Raw genomic sequence first — 10,941 nt, forward strand, 5'->3', positions numbered from 1 at the left:
CATGAGAGCCAACTTCAAAGTAAAAGTCTGAAAAAGGGAATTGCATTGGCATCAATGAATCAATGTATTACTTGTGAAGCTTTATTTTGAAGTCCGCCATTGCGGAGGCGCCGTGTTCGTTGAGTATGTTTGCATCTTACTTGACATGGCTGTCGGGACAAGAGACAAAAAAAAAAATCCTTTATCATTAAGTTGAGGGCTCGGTTGACCTCAAATTGCAAAAATAATCCCATATATGTGATTTAGGTGATCCATGAGGGATTTCAACTTCTGCTGCTATTATCGTGCGGACTAACCATGCTACCTTCGTGCAGTGCTTCTCAAATAGTGGAGCAGGCACCCAAGGGGCTGAGGGGGGGCTCGTGTGACTCTGGGGAGCATGCTTTTTTCCGCCGTGCTACAATAAAGTGTAATTGCACATTCACTCCAGTCGTTGGCAGTGGCACTCTCATTTCCCATTATGCGCAGCGAGTATTAACGCTACGCTGTAAGTTTGTTTTGCAACGAAAATGCTATTTTGTATAATTGTGGAGGAGAGTGGGTGTTGGAGTAGGGGTGCGAATTGTTTTCTTCTTGCCAGGGAGGGGAGCACAAAATAATTGGGAAGCACTGCCTTAATGTGATCGCGCACAGTTCTATTTTTACCAGCCCTGCCCGAACCACGGTGCTTGATCCGTACCGATCACGGGTCAAAGATGATCCGTTGCACCATTAGTCAGGAGTCCATCACCGATGAATGTAAAAAAGAGAAGCTTGTCACTTTTCCAAATAATATATATTTCAGCCTCAAATAATAAATAAACCAGAAGCACTGAGAGAATTTTTTTTTTCATTCATTTGTGCGACCTGCCGCGGCCCGGTCCAAACTATCGGTCGGCGGACCGGTGTTGGCGACCTCTGGACTAGATGATCTTGATTCGACACGAATACTGAACTCAAATGAGTACGACTTTAATGAGAAAATCCTTTATTTTTTTATTTTCCCCCGCTCCTTGGTAAAGAGGCAGACTGCACCCTTGACTGGTCGCTAGTCGCATACGGGAGTTAGAAAATGTTGATGCATATTGGTGATCACATCACACCCTTGTGTATGGTTATAAAGGTGTGTAATATTTCTCTTCGACTTTCGGCTAGTGTTGCAGGTTGTTCCCATTCATTCCTGCAAGTGTAGCTGCATCCCTGTTAATTCCCGTAAATTGCAATCCATTTGAACTTTCGAGTCCCAGGACATAGTCCACTGCTTATTTGCATGCTGAATATAATGCGTCATGCATCCTGTTTATTACCAGTATCTGAGTTTTTCCGTAGCATGTTAATGGTTTCTTCATTAATCCTCTGTGCATTTGGCTGGAATACTAAATGGTGTGTGAAAAGATGAGTTAGATGAACAGTCTCCACTGGCTTGCTGCTGGGCTTGTGACCTTTTCCCCCCAAAATGATTTTTGTCCTCACAGTATTTCTCCTGTTGAGATGGCTCAGCTCTTGACTCCTAAATTCCAGAATTAACATTGTTGAAAAGGTGAAACGAAAGAAGAAGCATTGATTCAATATGACTGGAAAAGTCTCGGATAAAGAGTTTAGTTACATAAAGGGGAAAAAAAATCCATGCAAGAACTAACTTGTAATTAAATTTAGGAGCTTGTTTAGCTTGATGTTAATTGTAACTCCTGTACTAGTAGTGCCAGTACATTTAGTTAGTCAGACTGCAAATATCCGCTTATTAAATTCTTAAATACACAATTATAACCCGTCATGTAATTTCAACAGATTTTACCGTAAATCAAAAAGTGTTCAAAGAACGTTGGTCGCAACAGCTTCAATGCTTCGTGTGAGTTGGTAACCACGATGAGTTAGACAAAGCTGGAGGTGACTTTCTCCTTCGCCTTGTCATATTTATGCTGTTTTCTTCAAGGTGAATCTTTACGTCAACGACTCTCTGTCTGTCTCTGTTGTTTTATTCTCCCTCTTCCCCAGTGCTCCCTGTTCCTGCTCGGATCAATGGCTTGTATGACTGGAGTAAATCTTAATGGTCAGGCATGTGTGCGGCAGGGTGTTTGTGGTGCAGGTGAAGTATTGCGCACTCAGCACCGTCCCGCCCCTTGGGCACCACCACACGCCTGCCTGTCCGCCTCCTGGATAGCCACAATCAATGTCATCCACATGCAAGCAGCACATGCAGAAATAATGCAGTGCATGTTCAGCAACAATATTTGGAAATTAAGTATGTTTAATGCAAATGATTACAGTTGTTAATATTTGAAAAAAAAAATGGAAACATGTAGAAGACAACATAGAAGAACAACCATCCACGCTTACACCCATAGAGTGTCCAATCAACCTGTCATGCATGGTTTTGGAATGTGGGAGGAAACTGGAGTACCTGGAGAAAACCCACGCAGGCAGGGGGGGGGACATGCAAACTCCACACAGGAAGGCCGGAGCCGGAATGGAACCCACAACCTCTGCACTGTGAGGCCATTGTGCTCACAAGTCGGCCACCGTGCCGCCCTGATTTTCTGAATGAAATAACAAATTTACTCAAATTACCTTGAATCATGCTATGTTATTTTTAACAAAACAGTAGAACCATTTCTAACCTGTTGGAGTAGATTATGTTGATTAAAACAAACTTTATGCTGATTACATAATTGCAGTTATTTATTTTTCTAGCACGTCAAATATTTTTCACCACAGCTTACTCTCCAGAAATTGCGCTGATTTTAAATAATACTTACCAGCTGTTTACAATTGAACTCATCTTCAGCTATGTGGCAACTTGGTCGTGCAGTCACAATTGAAGCAGTGAGGTGAGAGGTGTGTGCAGCTCCCACTAGGTCAGTACCATCAATATCCGCAAGTTTCGTTTCATTGTATGATTTTTTTTTGGGGGGGGGGGAGTATTCCATTTAAGTGTTTTTTTTTACAAATATACTATCCCCTTTTATTTTATATTTTATTTAAGAAAATTGATATCCTGTTGCTCAAAAATTTTAAATAATAGACTGAGATTTGGATTCCACACCCAGAAATTTGTGAAAAACAGCTGTCAGACCTCACTCTACAAAAATTATGTCCCTACTCTTGATATTTATTTCTGTGAATACATTAATCATTTCTCACATTAAATGCACATCATTACGAAGCAGATACACATGAATATGCAACACATTATATCTATAAATCTCTGACAACGTTCACATTTTTGTGATCCCTTCACAACATTCCTAGATATTCACAATGTCCCATTGAAACCACAATGAGTAGGACGACCGAATTATTTCATTATTTAGAATTGAAACAAGAAACAGCCAGCAGGAAAGGCCAGAGAGCTTTAGCAGAATGATTTTTGACATCGTCCAACGTGCGACAAGAAAGACGATGTGTGGAAGGCAATCACCAAGTCAGTCGTGCTGAATATTGTCAAAGTCAAGTTGCCTGCTCATACGCAGCGAAAGAAGCCATTTATCCTCATATTGCGATCGATCCACTTCAATGCTGGTGCCGGGTGCGGCTGTAATGACATACATTGCTACATACGATATGTTCCATAGCTAATCCATATCAATTCCAAATTCAGCGGGGTTCCGTTTATTAGTTCTGCACACGTTTTATTTGTCAAGTTAGTGTATCAGCCTTTCGAAAAAGGAGTTCAGAACATTCAGCGATTTCACACATGTGTTAAATGGTTTCGAATCTGAGTCTTCTTCAGTTGAAGAAAGTCCATTATTAAAAGAAATAACTTGTTACGCGTCTAATGAAATGCATCGTGTTACCAAGGCCCTTATTTAATCATTTAATTCATGAAATGAAGCATTGTTGTCACAAAATTTACTCACTATTTTTGCCAATATGTTGAAAGTCACATTTGCAAAGTTTGTAAGCTCCATCTGCATACGTTGACGAATCCAACAATTAACAAGAGTTTTTTTTGGGTTTTTTTCCATATGAGTGCGGTGAGGCAGCTGCAGCGTCTCTCTTCACATTCCGTGATTGCCACGTCTGATATTTCCTTCCTGTAATTGTAGATGGCAGCTTTGCGTATCTATATTGGTCTGTGGCTGCGCTCAGCGTGGGCTCTCACTCCAATCAGCGTGTGAGTTCAACGTTGACAGGTCTTCATCACGCGCAAGTGCGAAAGGGCCTGATCAACTGTGGGAGCCTCCGCATGGTAGAGGATGAGGGAAACGGAGAAGGAGAAACCCCACTGTGGGTAAATCCTATGGACCAGGTGGTGTGAGTGCGTGAGATGAGGCGAAAGGATGTCGGGTGGGAATCAGCTGGCACCTGGCGCCAACAGGCTCTCACTTGAGATTCACCACCCCCCCAAGATGCTTTCAAGGGGCCTTGCGAACTCTCCTCGACTGTCGAATGCCTTTCTCTCCTGGCCTCTATAGGGATCCCATCATTACCTGCTGATTATAGAGCTGTCATTTCTTGCATCTAACCGGTCGAGATCGTGATTGGCACTGGATTGACTGGTGTGCTTCCCATATGTGCTCAAGCGTGATGGCCTTCTTGTGTACGTGACTCTTGAGGCTACTGCATTTGTGTTTAACAGACTGAGGGGCAATTTTGTGCGGTTGCCATTGTACTTTTCTCTCCTCTAGATAAACAGTAGGTAAAGAAAGTATTATTGTTACAGAGGTTGGAGAGAAAATATTTTGGAACAGCAGCCAGACAACTCTGGCTATGTTTCTAGATGAAAAAAAAAAAATTCGTATTATATCACGGACACTAAAACTATTTATCTGATTAGGACATGAAGTGTTTATTCATCACTTTTTCAATCTGGACAAATTATTTAGACATGCGCAGATTGACCAAATCTACCGGAAATTGTAGTGGAAAAAAATAATAAAAAACTGTCCTCAAAACATCACTGCGACCATTTCTTCTTTAGAAGTTACTTCGCTTATTTTTCCCGTTTGCATTGTTACGTCGAGTGAACACTTCCTAATGTAGCTGCAATGTCTCCAGGACAGCTCTTGCTTCCGGGGATTAACTCATTTTCTGACATTGACCGCTAAAGACGTATAAGATCCATTTTCTTTTTTTTTACTCGGCTAGTAGTGAACAAGTTAACAGAAATGTGTAGACTGACATCACAGACATACATATGAATAAAAAAAATATATATTTATATATATATATATATATATATATATATATGTTTTTATAAATATATTTTTTCACCGAGCTCCCCTCTCATTCGTCAAAAACTAAGACGCACCAAATTTAAAAACGTTTCAGGCATGCAGCATTAAGTTTATATCTCACAGACATTCCACAGACAGGATATTAACATGTGTCATAGGGAAGCCATTAAAAGTACCAGTAAAACGAAGTGTCCTGATTGGCTGTTTGACCTTTAAAGGGTAATTGCCCCTTTTAAAAACGCATAAAGATTCTGAGCGTACGAAAGGAAGCCCAACCCATTTTACTAGAAAGTGTAACCTCCGAACAATAAATGTATGTTTCTCCATAAAACATGGAGCTAGTTATGGGGCATTGCCCCGTAAGAGAAATCAAAGTGAAAACTATGTTGGGTTTTGTGCCCTTAGCTTTCGGTCGTAAATATTTCGATCATATAAAGTCACCGTCCTTTTATGGTGTAATGTGCGTCTTTCTCATTAATAGTAGAGCCAGCTGATTTTTTGGAAAACATTTAGCCCATGGAATTCCTTAAAAAGTCGGTTTCTTCAAAGCCCAGTGTCGACTTGAAAGGGGTTCGAGGATTTAAAGAAACAATAATTTTATGACAGTTATACTAATAGGCGCCTTCCTTTTACCGAGCATGAAAGTCTCAACAGCATTTTGGAATATAGATTGCTTTCTGCACCCAGAACATTGATGCTTCAAAGCTGCCCAAGCTCTTCTTTGGCTGCCCAGACTTCCAAATAGTTTGCCATAAAAGAGGAATAAAAATGGAACAATGAGAGAGTGGAAGCAGAGATGGTAATGGCCTGAAACCAGAGAGGACAGAAATGAACGCTGTCAATTGAGAAAGGTAAGGCCACTCTCGGGGCTGCAGAATTTGAGGGAATAGACAAATAGTCTGACAAACACAAGAGGCGAGTAAAAATAAGATTCATTCATCACAAATTCAACCCAGGTGTCTGAAGCAGCTTGCTGAAAGTTATTTTGAAAGCAAAATTTGTTCGCAACTATCACATTACGTCAAGTGCGCTACTACATTATTATTTATTTATTTATTTTTTACATTTTCCTCATAATGTAAACTTGTTTCATATTTGTTGTAATAAATTGTGTTTAATGTCATTTATCTTTATCCAAAATATATTTCAGGGTTGTAACAATATATGTTTTGAGTAAAGTTTGGTTAATTTACTTTTGGGTCTGAAGGAGGAGCAAAATTTATAAGATAATGATTCCGGTCCTTAACGTCACTCGGACTCGGTTACAACATGCACTGAAGATGATTGAGTTTCACGCCATTGTGTTTTTGGACTTTTCATTCTCGGCTCCACTAAGAAATCGTAATCATGTCTTCGTTACGTCTTGGCTAGATTACTGTCATGCACTTTATTTTGGAGTCAGCCAGTCCTCCCTCAAGCGTCTCCAACTGGTCCAAAATGCTGGAAATCAGAAGAGGGAACACAAACCCTCAATCTCTCTCTTCACTGGCTCCCAGTGCACTGTTGAATACATTTTACTTCTGTTTTTCTTGAATTCTTGAAATGGCCTCGCCCCAGCGTACCTCGCCGAGCTCCTCCACCCCTACGCACCTGCCCGCGGCCTCAGGTCTGCAGAGCAAATGCTACTGGACGTGCTGAGGACTAGGTGAGGCCTCAGAGGGGATCGCACCGTTTCTCTTACCGGTTCTTCTCTCTGGAATGACCTTCCATTAAATGTTCGGCAAGCCTCCTCTCTGTCCACTTTTAAAACTCGTTTGAAGACGCATTTTCTTTTCTAGTATCTACGGTATATGTGTTTTGGGGGGTTTCTCAAAGGAAGATAGTGATCCCTGCGAGAACTCACCGTTGATGGCGTGTTCTCCTCGACCAGTGGAACCTCATTAATGGTGGCACCGTGCTCGAGGAATCATTAACATATCATTATTTCTGCTTAAACGCACCCATCATCACCACCAACTCTACCGTCCTCAGAGTGAGCAGCAGACGCCCCACTGTGGCAATTCAACATCATTAGCCAACTTGACTGGTTGGAGGCATTAGCGACGCAACATTACACAGCGCCGTGCAGTGGGCCAATGGTTGGAAAACTAGATGGCATCTCCTCACTTGGCATGTCGCGCTCAATGAAACCTGTGAGGAACGGTGAGGAAAATGGGCTGAGGAAATGTCCGTCTTTACATTGTGGGAGTGGCCAGAGTGGGGAGGGGCGTGAACCATTCTGTTTGAATATCACGATGTTGTTCGTTGCTTCACAACTCTTTCCATATTTTCCATTTCAACAAGTATTACCTTGCGACGGGTGACTCCGCCATCCTCAACATCCGTCGTGCTGCATCACGAAGATGTAAGTCCCAGTCAAAGAGTTCCTGAAGCATATCGTATGCTAAATCTGTCTTTGGAATTCCTCCTTCTCATCACAGGATGCAACCTGTGTGAAATAAGGCTTTTGGTAAAGAGGTGGGTGAGGATTGTCTATCAGTGCTAGCATTTGTCCGTTGGTGCCCAACATAAGCTAGCACTCCCACACCAATATTTATTTATTTATTTATCGAACCAGAGGCTGTTATCGCCGCTTCTGACAGCTCACTTCCCTCTTAAATGAATTTCCCCCTTATTCCAAGTGTCAAGCACTGCTACCAATCTCTCGCCTCCGCCATCACCCCTGCCAAACACATTTTTCTCACTTTTTTTTTTTTTTTTTTTTGCTAATCTTTCCCCTTTTGTGTTCCAAGTGAGGAAATGCAATCAAACTACAGACTCTTTTATTTCTAGCCTACTTTCCAGCTATTTATTTTTTATTATTATTATTATTATTTTTTAGACCATATCAGGCCTTTGTATCCAGAGTCAGTTGCGACGGATGCACTCGTCATGCAGACACACTTAGGCGGTGAAAGAAATAGAGAGTAAAATTGGAAGCTGAATGCTGAATGCTGAGGGACCATTTGGTTGTACTGGCGTCACAAAAACCCATTTGTACATCATTTCCATTCCAAAGCAGTAGACAAAGACATGGGTGGTGGCTACACTGTGACTCAAACTAAAGCGGTTCTTGCCACGGCTTATCCTCCATGTCACATGCCTGTTTCACTGAAAACAAAAAAAAAAACAAAACAACCTACGTATGACTGTTACATGTGCCAACCTTTAATACAAAGTCAGTCAGACATGGCAGAGAAATGGAAGTCAGCTCACACAATTAGAAGCACCATCTGCCTCGCCTTCCAACAATCCCCTGCGTGAAAAATGCAAATACCAGCCAAGTTAGTGAAGTAAATGCCACACATCGTCTTGTTTGTATGCGGACTGATTGCATACTTGGGTGTATTTGCTAGTGTGTTTAATGAGAAGAGAGAAAGGAATTGCCTTCTTAAACTGGGACTGGATTAAGACCAAATCTGTCAACTTTATGAACAACCTATGACCTTGCATTTAATTTTTAATGAATTTCACCAAACCTGTTTATGGCCTGTGTCGCCCCCCCCCTGCCCCCTTTGTTTTGTGCTTTCTCCCTACCACACCAGAATGAACTGCGATGACTTAACCTTTCTGAGGAACAATACCATTACAAGCTTGGATGGATTCCACTGTGCATGTGTGTTTGACTTGCAGACGCGCACACTCTTCCCGGGGGAAAACACGGATGCAGCCTTTTGTTTTTGTTCTTGTTCCTGATTGCCGTTTGTTTTATTAATGCTATGGTAATCTTAGTTTCCCTTCCTTCTGTGAGCGCTACGCCTCCCCGCCATGGAGGGATTCTCAAAAGATGCTTGATGGAAAAAAAAAGGCTCAGGCGAGATCTGCCATTCGTTTTAATTGTACTCGGTTTCTTGTGACTGGAGAAAAGGGACATTTGGGGAACGGCAATAAACAACATGATTAACTGAATATATATCTTATAAACTCATTCTATACACCATTAGGTACACCTGCACAATGTAATCCGATTGACAAATCCACACGTGGAATGTGTCAGTTGCTGGAAATTGTGCAATGTGCAACGAGGGGAATTATGTTTTCTGAAGGATGTTTAAGCACGTGCCATTTTAAAACAGGTTTTATTTGGTATATATAGCCATTCAATTTTAACAGTGCGTACAGAAGAACAGATCAACTCATGATATCAAACGTTTGATATCAGACGTCATGCGCAAACTCATATGTGCTGTTGAACAAATTCCGTTTGTTCAGAAATATGTTTATTATAATTCACAATGTTAAATAATAATAATGATTACTTTACTTTGTTTTTTACTGTTTAAAGGGGAAGCCAACCCCCAAAATCTTTGGAATAAATTGTCTGAACATGGCATTTTGATTATTATTATGTTTGTGGAATATTAATTCAGCCGGAAAATCCATCATTTTTCCGCCATTTCCGTCGCGTGACATCGCAGTGACATCACATTTGCTGAGGGGTCAGGAAATGACCAAGCACTGTGAAGCTGAGCCATCATTAGTCGTTCTCTGAGCTTTGAGCAGCAGTTGACAAAAGTGTCAAAATGGCCGCCCCTGAAATGGCTAAAAAAATGGATGGATTTTTACTGCTTAACTCATATTCCCCAAATTCAATATTAATTGGAATATGATGTTTCCGCTACTAGCCCTGCATAGAAGTTCTTGTGACAATTTTTTTTTTTTGGGGGAGGGGGGTTTGACTTCCCCTTTAAATATTTCTCATAATCAACTGTGATTAGCATTAATAGAAACACAATAAGTGAAAACAAAATTTCATCTTGGCATGGCCCGCCCACACTCTTTGGCAAAATCCTCGGATCTGCTTTTGTGAGTCCTATTTCTGTGTCAGCGTGACTGTGGCACAGTACAAAAAGCGCCATGATTGTATGTGTTTGGAACCCTGACCTCAACCCTATCAAACCCATTTGAAATGAACTACATCAGAATGTGAGGCTTGATCAATGTCTTTGACCCCACTAATAGTCTGGACGAGTGAACCAAGATTACCACAAAACAGAAAAATTGATATTCTCCTGTCTTAAATGTTTTCACATCCTGTATGTGGAATCGACAGAATATTTTTGTTTGGACCTGAGTTGTTAGTGGGGGTAAAATGAGGTAACTGTGATACACCAACTATTGCACACGCTGCTTTTTTTTTTTTTTTTTTTTTTAAATCTCCCTTTAGCTGCTTTTATATATCCTCAACATGCCTCTATTTTGTCTTAATTTCCATTCACCTGCAGGAAGAAGGGCCATGAAATATTAATTACGAGGCTCTCTCAAGGCGATGTGCTTGGCCTAGCGAGAGCTCTTTGTGTGCTTGTAAGTCTTTCTCGGGCCTTGTGTTCTGCCTGCTAATGACCAGTGTTTCCGAGACCTCTTGGCCTCTTTCTTTTGCGTCTCGGCGTCCTCTGCCCCTCTTGTCTCTCATCTCACACTCTCGAGTCCTGTTTTATTCTCACTGCTTTACTTTTCTTATCTGCCTCCCAAGCCTGGTTTAAAGAACTGGCCTTGAGCTGCGCCGACGTCTCGCCAATGCAAATGGATCCCCCTCTAGCTCTGTCTCTCATGTCTTAGCGTCCTCTCCAAGATGATGTGGTAATGAGGGTGTCTTGGTTGTTCAGCGAGATTTTTCATAACCTCACCTGGTCTCGCTTTGAAGGTGGCTTCCTCTCTCTTTGCACTCTCATGTTATCTTTCAGTCACCTCTCTTCATTTCTCCCTCTTGTTACCTTCATTAGTTGTACATGTAATTTATTGTAGTTTTTTTTTTTTTTAATATGTGAAGAGATGCTGAATGAATGTAGGAAACAGCCCTTAGTTA

The sequence above is a fragment of the Idiotropiscis lumnitzeri genome, chromosome 12, assembly GCF_059441095.1.
Source record: "Idiotropiscis lumnitzeri isolate Australia: NSW breed Sydney's pygmy pipehorse chromosome 12, RoL_Ilum_1.0, whole genome shotgun sequence".
NCBI lineage: Eukaryota > Metazoa > Chordata > Actinopteri > Syngnathiformes > Syngnathidae > Idiotropiscis > Idiotropiscis lumnitzeri.